Source organism: Bos grunniens, chromosome 20 (assembly GCF_055505025.1).
Source record: "Bos grunniens cultivar Pamir isolate PY7600 chromosome 20, Bosgru_T2T1.0, whole genome shotgun sequence".
NCBI classification, from domain to species: Eukaryota; Metazoa; Chordata; class Mammalia; order Artiodactyla; family Bovidae; genus Bos; species Bos grunniens.
In genome coordinates, this window is record NC_141184.1 from 8,137,511 (window position 1) to 8,152,564 (window position 15,054).

Below are 15,054 nucleotides of genomic sequence, written 5' to 3' on the forward strand. Positions count from 1 at the left end.
GGTAACCTCAACACCAGACAAGATCATGACGTCTAGCGGACTCAGGTCTCCGTTCAAAGGGATGCTGGCAGCAAGTCCCACTCCTGGTCTGCAACCACCCGTGACTCGAGGTTTGCTGCACCATGACTCTGTGAAGTAGTGGGGGTGGGAGTCCATCTTCCACAAACCTCCTAGCATCACCCCAAATCTCTCATTGCATCATCAGTTTTAGGAGCCCCAATTCCATCATCCAGAATGCACTCAAAGGGTGGATGGCATGCAGTCACTGCTGGGTTCTAGCTTATCAGCAGCATCACTAACGACACATCAGAATGCAGGGTCCCAGGCTTGTCCCAGACCCACTCAATCAAATGCAGGGTCCCAGGCCCACCCCAGACCCACTCAATCAAACCTCTACAGGTGGGGCCTCAGAGTCTCCATCTTAACAGGTTACCCAGTGATTCCTAGGAAACTTTCTACTTATTCGTGAATTTCCTTGATTTTCCGGTTAAAATCCGAATCTAACATCAAATACTCACTTTTCCAAGAGCTGAAATCTGGTTTTCCCCAAAGCCTCCAGGTATCAATCTTGAAACAAGTGAGTGAAATATACTCATCACTCATCAGGACAGAATGTTTCAATCACCCAGGAGGAGCTAAGTTAATATAATCAGTTTTAGTCCAGTGGGCTGTCTGCATGAAGATATTTAATTACCCTATTTTGGGTCCTAGTCACTGTCTGGTGTGCCAAGGTGACACCCAACAGGTTCTGGAAGCATGAAGAAGGGCAGTAACGTGGAGAGGCAAAAACAAAACTTCACTTGGAAGTTCCACGAGGCTTCCGTGTAGGGAAGGAAGGAGGCAAGGAAGTGCCTCCAAACTCCTCCAGGCAGGAAGTCTGGAGAGGAGGTTACAGGTGAAGCGATGCTCCGCTGTGGAGCAGGAAGGCCTTCAAGCTCCCCCTCTGCTTAGCTAAACTTCAGGTACGTTTCTTCCTGACTCTGGGCCCCTGACTTCTCTTTTCTTAGGACATTTACTTTAGAACACCTACAGGTGTCGAGTCTTTCTCTGCCCCTTTGAGATATAAATCTTCTCACAGGCTCTTGCCAGTTTTACAACCCACGGTTGTTTATCTCAAGGACCCAGGAGCCATCTTTTTGAAATGTGATCAGTAAGGAAGATAGGGTGCCCCTAGTCTCTGGGGGAGGGCTGGAGCCTAACTTCTGGGTGCCAATTAGCAAACACAGGTGGCCTCTTGGCAAAAGCCAGCCACCTCAAGCGCCCTCCAGTACTTTTGCATTAGCTCACCCCAGTGCCTATAAATGCTTCCACCTTTCACATCGGTAAGATTGAGTTCAACCTCTCTCCTCTGGTATAGCTGTCTTGACCCCTACTGCCATATCCTTGCATAAAATCTTCCTGACCTAAAGTCTAACTTCTTCAGTACAACTTTCCTTTGGCATTACTGAAGGACTTTTATATACGGAAATTTGTTTCTTATCTTATATCAAGAGGGATGGGAGTTCAGTGAGGTCTCAGAGATGGGGGTACCCAGATCTGAGTGGCTGTATATACAGGTAATTGGTTACCACTGGGAGATCGTCAGCAAACAAGGATTAAGCCACTAAAAGTATTTAAAAAGAGGAGTCATGAGGCCAGTAAAAGAATGAAGCCTCAATCTATCAAAATGGAGGAAAAGAACAGAAAAGAAGGGCTAGAATATTCAGGGACGGAGTTCACTATGAGTCAGTTTTTCTGACAAGGGTCCATATAGTCAAGGCTATGGTCTTTCCAGTAGTCATGTACAGATGTGAGAGCTAGGCCATGAAGAAGACAGAGCACCCAAGAATTGATGCTTTCGAACTGTGGTGCTGGAGAAGACTCTCGAGAGTCCCTTGGACTGCAAGATAAAAAAACCGGTTGATCCTGAAGGAAATCAACTCTGAATACTCACTGGAAGGACTGATGCTGAGGCTGATGCAGTTTGGCCACCTGATGCAAACAGCCCACTCACTGGAAAAGACCCTGATGCTGGGAAAGATTGAAGGCAGGAGGAGAAGAGGGAGACAGAGGATGACCCGGTTGGATGGCATCACCAATTCAATGGACATGAACTACTTGGGAAAACTACAGGAGATGGTGAAGGACAGGGAAGCCTGGCACGCTGCCGTCCATGGGGTCTCAAAGAGTCAGACATGACTTGGCAATGGAACAACAACAACAGAAAAAGGGAGTGAAAAAAAAAAATTTAGAGTGATTCTGAGATTGCTTTAAAAACACTTAGTTTGGAGATTTCTGGTTTCAAAAACTAGGTAAACGTATTTATATAGAAAGATAAGGAAATCCAATTACCGAAGAATCGTGAAGTTAATACAATCTGTCCTCATGTTTACTCTGAAGTTATTATTTTCAATGTGTATCATAAATATTTCAGCGTTAATGATCTGGGATTGGTTTCACCTGAGTAGTTGGCTGATTTTTCTCATTCTTCCTCTTCCCACGCAGAATTAAATACTTGGCATCCATTCCCGACAGACATTTCTAAAATACTCTTCAAAGGCAAGGCCATGAGGGAGCCTGGGTTTTCAGATCGGTGTGTTTCTGATTTATCACAGGAGCGGGCAGATGTGGCAAAAAAGGAGAAAGAGGCTTGGCAATCCCCGTGCTGAGAGGAGTTTCACTGTTGAGACTGAACCAGCAGACAGAAGGCGAGGCACCCTCACAAGCAATGCCCACGTCAACTCTCTTCCCCAGGCACAATGTGTCTACACTTTTCATCTCATGAGCCATATAAACAAAAGGAAACCAGAGCCAGGAAGAGGGAGGTGACCTGCATGAACTGTCCTGAGTCCAGCTGGACGCTAACTTCATTCCAGATTATGACTTTGAGGATCTTCCACTTCCACGGTGGTAGCTTTGGGGCACTCGCTGGAGAATTCCAAGGTTACACTTGGCCAGGCTACTCTGCAGAACTCTGCAGCCCATAAAGTAGACTTGGAGGAAAAGCATCTTTGTTTTCTGGCACAGCCTAGATGACTGTCAGCATAGGAGACTTTCTACCTCGACCGAATTTGGAAAATAAGCCCGAGAAGCCTTGAAGGCAGGGCAAGATGAGGCAGGTCCCAGCAGCTCTGTGCCTGGAGGTGGGGGCTAGGGTGGGTGGAGAGGCCAAGGCAGGACTGAGCCCGTTCTGGCCCAGTGTGGGCCCAGTGCCATACCTGCAGGAGGCTGGTTCCTTGTGCAGAATTACCAAATGCTACAAATAGGGGAACACTGCAGATGAAAGTGTGACGGGTTTATTAGTAATCACACCATTCGGGGCACTAAAACTTCAAAATCCTCTTCCTGACAAAGTCGTGCTAATCCTTACAACACCCCCACTGAGCTGGGGAAGCAAACAGGATTCATTATTCCCATTTTAGGGAGAGCAGAGAGAGGTAAAGGAAATGGCAACCCACTCTGGTATTCTTGCCTGGAGAATCCCAGGGACGGGGAAGCCTGGTGGGCTGCCGTCTATGGGGTCACACAGAGTCAGACATGACTGAAGCGACTTAGCAGTAGCAGCAGTAGCAGAGAGAGGCAAGGAGCTCTACGCAGGGTCATAGGAAGGTGAGCATCACTGGAGTCCGGATGACCAAGTCCAGCTTCAGAACAACATGCTGCCCTGCTCTACTGATTCATGCTGGGAGGGTCAGCTAAGGAGTCTCTCATTACTCAGAATGGAACTGGTGATTAGATTTTATTTAAAATAAAGGAAGCAGACATTGTTTTTTGTTGAAGCTTTAATAACAGTAAATGACAGTAATTTTGCCAAATGAGAAATGTCTGACTTGAGATGCTGGCAGACTTGCCCAGTATCAGGATATAGAATGTATGACTTTGATGAATCTCATCTGGAGCTGGACTCGCATCACCCGGCCTCCTCCCTGACGGTGGCCTCTACGTGCTACTGTTTCCCCTGGCAGCCTGAAAAGTTTAGGCATGAGTACTAAATAATGCTTGGGCTTCCCAGGTGGCAATAGTGGTTGCCTGCTAATGCAGGAGGCATAAGAGACATGGGTTCAATCCCTGGGTCGGGAAGATTCCCTACAGGAGGGCATGGCAACCCACTACAGCATTGTTGCCTGGAACCTCAAAGAGTTGGACAGGACTGAAGAGACTTAGCATGCACGTGCTGAACAATGTTTAGTGGTGTTTTTTTTTGTTTTTTAACAATCTTCCTTTAAATAAATTATAGTATTTTTCTTAATAGTTATCTATATTGTGAGAATTTTTGGAAAATACAAAGAAGTAAAAAGAAAGTAAGAGAAATGAGGGATCTCTTATTGGTGGATTATGAATGATCTCTGGTAACACTTGGGGGCATGTTCTACCTATCAGTTTTTATGCATGTAAATACATTTCTGTTAGGTAAAATGGGGGTTACTTTACTTTTATCAAATCCTTGAATATTATTCAAAAATATGTAATAAATGGCTACATAACAATCCATCAAATGGTATTATCCATTTTTTAGCCAATCCTCAATACTGGCTATTTTGGTGGCTTCCAATTAGTGCTATCATTAGATAAACATTTATATATTAGATAAACGTTTCTCATAAAAATTTCTGATCATTTCCTCAGTGGCAATTTGTAGCAGATGAATCACGGAATCAAAGGATTCACACAAATTCAAAGCTTTTCATATATACCACCACGCTATTCTCCAGCATGTTGTATCCATTTCCACTTTCACCTGCTTTAAGAGGTGAACTTTTCTGACGTCTTTAAAATTCCTCTAGAGGTGGGGCTTAAGAGTGGTAACGGGTTGCAATCATGGCTAGAACATTTGGCATAAAGCCATATTTAAAGCAAATATCAGTTTTACAGACAAAATGCCTGTTTGGGATGGCTAATGAGGGCTGCCAGCCTAGCGGGGAAAAATGAACATCTCTTCATTCCCCCCAAATTCACCACCATTCATTAAGTGACTATGGAAAACAATTCACATAAAAGACCCTTGCAAGGAAGGTGTCCCCATTTGACACTTGAGAATAATGAGGCTCACAGAGATTCTCTAACTTGGACGTGGCATGATGGAGCCAAGATGGCAGGCCTGGCTGTCTGGTCCATCCCACCCACATCTAATTTGGAAAGTTAAGGGACCCTGAGTAGGGGGTGTAAGCAGCCTTTTTGATCCTGGCTATTGTCCATCCTCTTCTTCAAGTACTCATGGCAGAAAAGTTTTCAATCCTAGATCCAAAGCACCCTTTATTCTGCAATGAACCCCCAGGAGGTGTGTATTGAAGGAGCACTCTGTAAGAACCCTGGGTAGGTGGAGTGCTTTAAAAAAAATGTTATTTACTTAATTGGAAGATAATTACTTTACAATACTGTGATGGCCTCTGTCGTACATGAACATGAATCCGCCACAGGCAGACATGTATCCCCTCCCTGCAGGACCACCCTCCCACCTCCCTCCCCACCCCACCTCCCCAGGTTGTCACAGAGCACCAGCTTTGGGTTCCCTAATTCATACATCAAACTCCCACTGGCTATCTATTTTACGCACAGTAATATACACATTTCAATGTTATTTTCTCATGGAGTACTTTTAATTAAACCCTAAGGCACAAAGCCTTTCAAAGGCAAGCTTTGAGTCAGACTACTGTGGGTTTTAGTACCAACTCTGCAACTTAAAACATGTGTGACTTTGGGCATGCCAGCTACTCCTCATTTATAAATGAATGAGGAAGAATTAAGGAGACAGTACATGCAGAGGGATTATCCTAGTGCCAAAAGCATGGTAAATGCTCAAGAAATGGTCTCTAATAAGAATTCCTACTATGGCAAATGAGGTGATGAGGATGGAACACAGGTATCTGACTCAGAAGGCAATAGACGTGACCTAGCTTTGACATGCTGCAATCTCTACCTTCAGAATGTGATGGGATTTCCCTGGGCTGCATTACCCAGGCAGGCACAGCTAGAGAAGCTCCAGGAATGGCAAGTTTCTTATCCCTGCAGTGTTGGCCTCAACACTGGATTCTGGAGGATTCTGCAGCAACCTCAGGCCACGGGTGATGGCTCCAGGGTAACGGACAAGATTAGATTCCATTAATCAACTCAGTCTAACTCAGTTCACTGGGCAGCCTTGGGCTCTTACACACCCTCTGTGAGCCTGTGTGTGAAATGAAGATCATCACAGTTCCAATCTGCTGTGAGAAGTAAATGAGATAATATGCAAAGATAACATGCAAAGGTCAAGGTGAAGACGCGTGACACATAAAAAACGAAAGACACTAACTGCAGGTATTACGTAACCATGAAAGCTGTTCACCTGTTTTCTCACATTCTCCGCTCAGCACACGGTAGACTCCTACCTCTCCACCCTTGGAAGTAGGTGATAGACGTGTAATTTCTCTGGCTGATATAAGTGGAAGGGACCAGAATCCCCCCGGGTAGAAGCCTTTAGGAGACAGGGGTCCACTGTTGTTGTTGTTGTTGTTGTTGATCAATTGCTAAGTCATGTCTGACTCTTTGCAACCCCATGGACTGCAGCACGCCAGGCTACCCTGTCCTTCACTATCTCCCGAAGTTTGCTCAAATTCACATCCACTGAGTTGGTGATGCTATCTAACCATCTCATCCTCTGCCACCCCTTTCTCCTCCTGCCCTCAATCTTTCCTAGCATCAGGGTCTTTTCCATTGAGTCAGCTCTTCACATAAGGTGGCCAAAGTCCTGGAGCTTCAGCTTCAGCATCAGTCCTTCCAATGAATAGTCCTTCCTGCATCACAGTGATCACCAACAATCTAGGTTACAGCAGCCCTGGAAGTTAGCCAGCCCCTCACCCCAGAGTGAAGACTGGGGGAGCAGACTCTCTGCCAACCCCAGATGCACACAGAACACGAAGCAGACGTTAGCTAATGGAGATTCAAGAGTACTTTGTTACTGTAACTTGACCCATCAAATTGATGCTGATACTATTCTGAGTAATTTGTCAGACTTGCTCAGAATAATTGGAAAAAATGGTCCCAGCTTTTGATCAAAACATTAATGATAGTAATTCTGATTGAGGACTTTCTCAATGAGGGTAGGTGACTGAGGTCAAAGGCTGCTTCAGAGCAATGAAAAGCTGGAGGTGAGAACTTTGCCCAGGACTCGGTGGGAATGGCTTCTGTACAACCCCCTGGAAGTCAGGAGATGGGAGAACACAATTCCCTCACCTCTAGCAATCACAGCTGTAAGTCGACACAAAGGGTGACGTAAGTCCCTTGAGGTTGAATGGGTGATGGGGTCTAAAGCCAACGGGGCTGCTTCCTTAGGTTCCTGCAGGGCTGTGGGTCTCCAGGCAGCACTGCCCAGCCAAGAGCCTAGAGGCAGATCTATTCAGGGGAGGCTGCACAGTGATATACAACAGAGTTGCTGGAACTAGGTATGCACAGCCCACTTTCCAGAGGTTTCTGTATTAGGGAGAGAGTAGTGTGGTCTCTGTCCTCCAATCCGTAACTACCACGCAACATAGGAAAAGCTTCAGTTCCAGATTTAGAACTAACTAAACTAACTATTGACTTCAGAAAACTCAAAAAGATTGCTGTTAAAGCAACCAGTTTGGGGTTCGAATAGAAGAAGCAAAAGAGATTTGGTAAATTATCCAAATCACTCAGTTTTACAAGTTACATGTAATATGTTGAATAACTGTAGCTACTAACAGTTTCGTCAACCAGTAAGTCTGTGTATATTCATTTTAACCAGATTCATTAACGACCTCACTGAACGATACAGTTACAAGGAAACTCATTTACTCAAAATTAAATGCTCTGTGGTACATTTTTATTTCCAATTTTGCTTGAAGGAAAAAATACATAAAAGCAGAAAAAGTCACAACTTGTTGCTCTTAGTAAAATGCTGTAAAATATTCTTTACAGTATAAGATCTAATCTTAATTATTAGGAATGGGACTCTACAATTATTAATTTTTTTAAAAAAGCTATAAAAACTCTTGCTTTGGTCTCTCAAAAACACAGCCAGTCATGCTTTCTAAAAGCATCTGTCTTTGGGGTAATTTCCCTTCTGCTTTCTCTCCAAAAGCTTGGCAGTGTTTGGATTTGTTTTTGCTTTTGTTTTTCTTATATCTGCTCTTGACATTTTTGAGCATAGAAAAGACATCATACAGTGCTCTGCAAGTTTTTTGTTTTGATTTTTGGTCTTCTATGGCACCTCCTAATAGCATTACATGACTGTGGGAATCAACTCTATGCTTCACGAATAAGATATAAAATGGAAAGTTCCTGCTCTGTGTTCAAAAAATAGAATCAGCTCTCTTGAGGCTGTACTGTACGTTTTCCTGTATTTTCTATAGACACAGAGATAATCCTTATCTCGGTCTGGGGCAAGTGCCAAAGGAACAGTCTAAAACAACAGATCCCAAAGGGGATAGGAGGGTTGGGAGATGATGGGGTGAAGTAGAGGAGAAAAACTGTATAATAATAATTTTTGTTCACTTCCAGATACATTCTTAATGTTTTCATATGCCTTTTCTTCACTGTGTGATCTGCATATATTCATTGCAGAACATTTATAAAAATATAAAAAAGAAAAAATCCTTCTTAATCTGACCACCAAACAATAATCACTATTATCATTTTGCTGTATTTTTAACAGTCTTTTATCTTAGAAATATATGTATTATATATACATACATGTATGTATATAATACATACATGTATGTATATAATACACACATAATAATACACATAATATACTTATTATAATATAGTGTATATTATATTATATATTATTATCACTGACTCAATGGACATGAGTTTGAGCAAACTCAGGGAGATAGTGAAAGACAGGGAAGCCTGGCATGCTGCAGTCCATGGGGTTGCAAAGAGTCAGACACAACTTAGCTAAGAATCTGAACAACAACAAATATTATATTATTTTATATTATAATAATATATGTAATGCATACATAATACATGCATTTATATAAGATTTATAGTTACTGAAAAGATATACATAAAATATATTTCCAGGTATATAAAGTGAAACCTTTTAAGTGCAGGATTTTTAACAACTGCACAATATTCATATTATTTATGCAACATTATTTAACTGTTTCTTTGCTGCTGGCCATTTATTTGATCCATATTTTAATTTACATTTTCTTTCTTGGTTTTCTTCCTGTTTGTTGCCATGGTTAACAAGAATGATACACATCAGCACAGAAGGGTCTTGCGAGAGTTTGGCTGTTACTCTGAACTTGATCCAGAATGTCTACTCTGATCTATGTTGATAAGGAAAATGGAGAACCAGGCATCCATGTGGCTCCTAAGGACGGGCTGAAGCTGGGGTCTGTGCCTTCAGGAAAAATTATTTAAAAAAAAAAAAAAAACAAACATCAGCAGAGAAGGACCTACCAGATCACCTAGTCAAGTGAATGATTTAAAATAACTGAAAAAAAGAACTATTTGCAAGCAGCAGTTTATACTGAATAATACAGCTTTAATTAGCACAACCTATTGACAGAATATGGCAACGAGTAGTAAAAACGAGGACCACTGACTGACCAGTAAGCCCAGTAAAGACCAGCACAGGTGCTGTGCTGTGTTCTGACTCCAGCAGATCAGACCAGACACAAGGGGACTCGGGAGCCAAGACCAAGTGAACCCACCCAAAGGAAACAGCCAAGTAGGGCCAGGGGATCCGACCTTGAAATTTTGGCCAAAGCTAGGGTGCAGTATGTTAAAGGGAGAGAAGAGAGAAGAAAGGGGAAAAAAGGACAAGAAGAGGAAAGAGGGGGAAAGGATGAAAGGAAGAGAGAACGAAACAAGTCAGGAGACAGGGGTGGGATGGCCAGGGGTGAGTCAGCACAAGGATCCTGGTGAGTGGCCAGCTGGTGCAGACGAAGCACGTGAGAGTCTGCACACGGGTCCTGGGGAAGCCACAGCCAAGGACGGGAGACCCCAGGTGCTCTCCTGGGCTGGGCTCCGATCAGCAGGGCAGGAGTCTAGATGCTGGAAGCTGGAATAGCAGAGTTGGGGGTCAGGAATCAAGAGACAGGGTCACCAGAGTGACACCATCAGTGACCCCAAGGAGTCCAAAGATGCTGGTGCGACTGCTTGTTATGGAGCATGCAAGACATTTACTATAGTCAGCTGCCTCCAAACAATAACCTATACCTACATCTATCCATCTATCTACCTAGGACAAAGAGTTTACATACTAGAAAAATGGTGGATGATGTGATAAAGGAGGTACTACTAGAAGCTGCAGATGTTGAGAATGAAGAGGCCTTCTAAGAGGTGAAGAGTTCAGTCCGTCACGGCTGGATCTGATCTGACAGATTTCTCCATGAGCAGAAATGACTTTCTACTGAGTCAGAGTCTCTCAAGTCGCACACCCGTTTGAACGCGGTGTGCAGAGGAAAGCTGAGCCCGAGGGCAGGCTTAAACCAAAGCATCTGCCAGTTAGTGGGGTTCAGGGGGAGCAGCCAGACACAAGGGGACACCAGCTGTGACAGATATAAGTCAAAGGTGAGCACAGAGCTTCCCAGCAGGAAACGGGAGTCTGGCTTGAAAAAGACCAAGGAATAAACAGGCACATCTGAGAAGCACCTTCACTTTGTTTCAAGGACATCCTGAAATTTCATCTGTAAGAGTCTCTACAGGTTTTAGAGGTTTAGGCATTCACTGAGTAATTAGGAGAGGAGTACCCACCCATGTGCAAGGCGCCATGGAGTTAATCTTCTGCCTCAAAGGTAAATGGATTTTGCCTGTCATCTCAGGATCGTTTCCAACACAGGGTACAAAGGTCTACTCCACTCTGCACAGCAGTCGTGCAGCATTAAGGCCACTTGTCACCCACCATCTGGCCTCTGTCTGCCTGTCCTTCCTTCACCCTGGCCACACCAATCCACCTTCATCAACTCTCATAGGCCACTGGATGCCTTCGCTTTAATTGAATGAGAGATTCTTTAAATTCTACTGTGCTTTATAATTTTCAAAGTTTCACCACTTGATCTCATATAATCTCATTATAACCCTTTCCCCTCTATCCCTATATTGCCCCCCCTTTTCTTCTTCTCACTGGTAACGACTAGTTTGTTCTCTGTGTCCATGAACCTGCTTCCTTTTTGTTTTATTCAATAGTTTGTTGTAGCTTTGAGATTTCACTTATAAGTGATGTCATTTATATGACGTATGATAGAACACCATAACAGTAATTTGCCTTTTTCTGACCTAATTCACTCAGCCTAATGCCTTCTGAGTCCATCCATGTTGCTGCTGATGGCAAAATTTCATTCTATTTTATGGCTGAGTAGTATTCAGTTGTGTATATACAGCACTTCTTTATCCATCTATCTGGTGATGGACACTTGGGTTGCTTCCATACCTTGGAAACTGCAAATAATGCTGTTATGAACATTGGGTGTATACATGCTTTTGAACTCATTTTCATTTTTTCAGACATATGCCCAGGAGTGGAATTGCTGGTCCATAAGACATCTTTTTGTATCTCCGTGATTTCATACATGGAAATCTCCCCACTGCTTATGCAGTTGATTTCTTTCTCATTCTTCTTGTCTACTTTCAAATGTCCTCTACATGGAGAGGCTCTTGTGAAGAGCCCTGTCAAAATCCAGTGTGTCCATTTACTCCACATCCTTTACTTCAATATTTATGATGTATTCAACTCTTTGTTTCCTTCTATGTTTTCTATTTCCTCAACTAGACTTTAAAAGTCCAACATTAGACTTTAAAATTCAGCACTCAAAAAACTAAGATCATGGCATCTAGTCCCATCACTTCATGGCAGGTAGACTGAGAAAAAGTGGAAGCAGTGACAGGTTTTATTTTCTTGGGCTCCTAAATCATTGTGGATGGTGACTGCAGTCATGAAATTAAAAAACGCTTGCTCCTTGGAAGAAAAGCTATTACAAACATTTGTTGCTTATTCGCTCGGTCATATCCAACTCTTTTGTGACCCATGGACTGTAGCTTGCCAGGCTCCTCTATCCATGAGATTTCCCAGGGAAGAATACTAGAGTGGGTTGCCATTTCCTTCTCCAGGGGATCTTCCTAATCCAGGGTTCAAACCTGTGTCCCTACACTGCAAGTGGATTTTTTACCACTGAGCTACAAAGGAAGTTAATGACAAATATAGACAGCGTATTAAAAAGCAAAGACATCACTTTGCTAACAAAGGTCTATATAGTCAAAGTTATGGTTTTTCTAGTAGTCATGTATGGATGTGAGAATTGGACCATACAGAAGGCTGAGCACCGAAGAATTGATGCCTTTGAACTGTGGTGCTGGAGAAGACTCCAGAGTCCCTTGAACTGCAAGGAGATTCAACCAATCCATCCTAAAAGATCAGATCAGATCAGATCAGTCGCTCAGTCATGTCCGACTCTTTGCGACCCCATGAATCGCAGCACGCCAGGCCTCCCTGTCCATCAGCAACTCCCGGAGTTCACCCAGACTCATGTCCATCGAGTCAGTGATGCCATCCAGCCATCTCATCCTCTGTCATCCCCTTCTCCTCCTGCCCTCAATCCCTCCCAGCATCAGAGTCTTTTCCAATGAGTCAGCTCTTTGCATGAGGTGGCCAAAGTACTGGAGTTTCAGCTTTAGCAACGTTCCTCCCAAAGAAATCCCAGGGCTGATCTCCTTCAGAGTGGACTGGTTGGATCTCCTTGCAGTCCAGGGGACTCTCAAGAGTCTTCTCCAACACCACAGTTCAAAAGCATCAATTCTTCGGCACTCAGCCTTCTTCACAGTCCAACTCTCACATCCATACATGACCACTGGAAAAACCATAGCCTTGACTAGACGAACCTTTGTTGGCAAAGTAATGTCTCTGCTTTTGAATATGCTATCTAGGTTGGTCATAACTTTCCTTCCAAGGAGTAAGCGTCTTTTAATTTCATGGTTGCAGTCACCATCTGTAGTGATTTTGGAGCCCAGAAAAATAAAGTCTGACACTGTTTCCACTGTTTCCCCATCTATTTGCCATGAAGTGATGGGACTGGATGCCATGATCTTCGTTTTCTGAATGTTGAGCTTTAAGCCAACTTTTTCACTCTCCACTTTCACTTTCATCAAGATGCTTTTTAGTTCCTCTTCACTTTCTGCCACAAAGGTGGTGTCATCTGCATATCTGAGGTTATTGATATTTCTCCCGGCAATCTTGTTTCCAGTTTGTGCTTCTTCCAGTCCAGCATTTCTCATAATGTACTCTGCATATAAGTTAACTAAACAGGGTGACAATATACAGCCTTGACAAACTCCTTTTCCTATTTGGAACCAGTCTGTTGTTCCATGTCCAGTTCTAACTGTTGCTTCCTGACCTGCATACAAATTTCTCAAGAGGCAGATCAGGTGTTCTGGTATTCCCATCTCTTTCAGAATTTTCCACAGTTTATTGTGATCCACACAGTCAAAGGCTTTGGCATAGTCAATAAAGCAGAGATAGATGTTTTTCTGGAACTCTCTTGCTTTTTCTATGATACAGCAGATGTTGGCAATTTGATCTCTGGTTCCTCTGCCTTTTCTAAAACCAGCTTGAACATCAGGAATTTCATGGTTCACATATTGCTGAAGCCTGTCTTGGAGAATTTTGAGCATTACTTTACTAGCGTGTGAGATGAGTGCAATTGTGTGGTAGTTTGAGCATTCTTTGGCATTGCCTTTCTTTGGGATTGGAATCAAAACTGACCTTTTCCAGTCCTGTGGCCACTGCTGAGTTCTCCAAATTTGCTGGCATATTGAGTGCAGCACTTTCACAGCATCATCTTTCAGGATTTGGAATAGCTCCATCGGAATTCCATCACCTCCACTAGCTTTGTTCGTAGTGATGCTTTCTAAGGCCCACTTGACTTCACATTCCAGGATGTCTGGCTCTAGGTCAGTGATCACACCATCATGATTATCTGGGTCGTGAAGATCTTTTTGTACAGTTCTTCTGTGTATTCTTGCCATCTCTTCTTAATATCTTCTGGTTCTGTTAGGTCCATACCATTTCTGTCCTTTATCGAGCTCATCTTTGCATGAAATGTTCCTTTGGTATCTCTGATTTTGTTGAAGAGATCCCTAGTCTTTCCCATTCTGTTGTTTTCCTCTATTTCTTTGCATTGATCGCTGAAGAAAGAAACCCACCGTAAATATTCATTGGAAGGACTGGTGCTGAAGCTGAAGCTCCAGTAGTCTGGTCACCTGATGGGAAGATCTGACTCAGTGGAAAAGACCCTGATGCTGAGAAAGATTGAAGGCAGGAGGAGAAGGGGATGACAGAGGATGAGATGGTTGGATGGCATCACCAACTCAGTGGACATAAATTTGAGCAAACTCTGGGATGTAATGAAAGACAGAGAAGCCTAGCATGCTGCATTCCACAGGGTTGAAAAGCATCAGAGATGACTTAGCAACTAAACAGCAACAACAACACACTTTAAAAAGAAAGACATGCATGCATCCTGCTCAGCAATCCCAGTCCCACTGCCCACTACATAATCTGCTTTCCAACGTGAGCATTTCTGATTGAGACACACGTTTCGATGAAAACGCAGCTTTTAAAATAACATTTAATTCCTATGTCATAATGATTCAAAAAACCATTTCAGAAATATGCAAAATATCACTCGCTTGCACAGTACCAAATGACACTATTTCTATTTTAACCTAACTGTCCTGAGCAGCAAAGTTACTAAGGGCCCCAAAAATAGAAAATGGGTTTAATTTGGCCAATAAGTATTTTGTAAAGTTTGACTGGAAGCTACTTGATAGCAGGAAAAAAGTTTTTTGTTCACATGTGGCCATCAGTGTTAAGCAGAGTACCTGGCAGTGCTCAATAAGTGCTTTTGGTTTAAAAGGTTTTCTATTTTACACTAATAAATGGTGCATGCTAAGTCACTTCAGTCACGGCCAACTCTTTGAGACCCTATGGACTGTAGCCCATGGGCTTCTCTGTCCATGGGATTTCCTAGGTAAAAATTCTGGAGTGGGTTGCCCTGCCCTCCTCCAGGGGATCTTCCCAAGCCAGCGATCAAACCTGCATCTCTTATGTCTCCTGAATTGGCAGGTGGG

The 15,054-nt window shown here is 43.2% G+C and overlaps 1 protein-coding gene and 1 long non-coding RNA gene across 6 annotated transcripts in view; one reads left to right on the forward strand and one right to left on the reverse strand.

Annotated features, from left to right (window-relative positions):
* Positions 1-15,054, reverse strand: part of SEMA5A (semaphorin 5A) — a 567,470-nt gene that overhangs the window by 462,608 nt on the left and 89,808 nt on the right. The window lies entirely within an intron of this gene.
* LOC147350070 (uncharacterized) lies at positions 826-9,366 on the forward strand. Its single transcript, XR_015148605.1, has 2 exons — positions 826-962; positions 9,176-9,366. It is a non-coding gene; the product is annotated as an uncharacterized LOC147350070 (long non-coding RNA).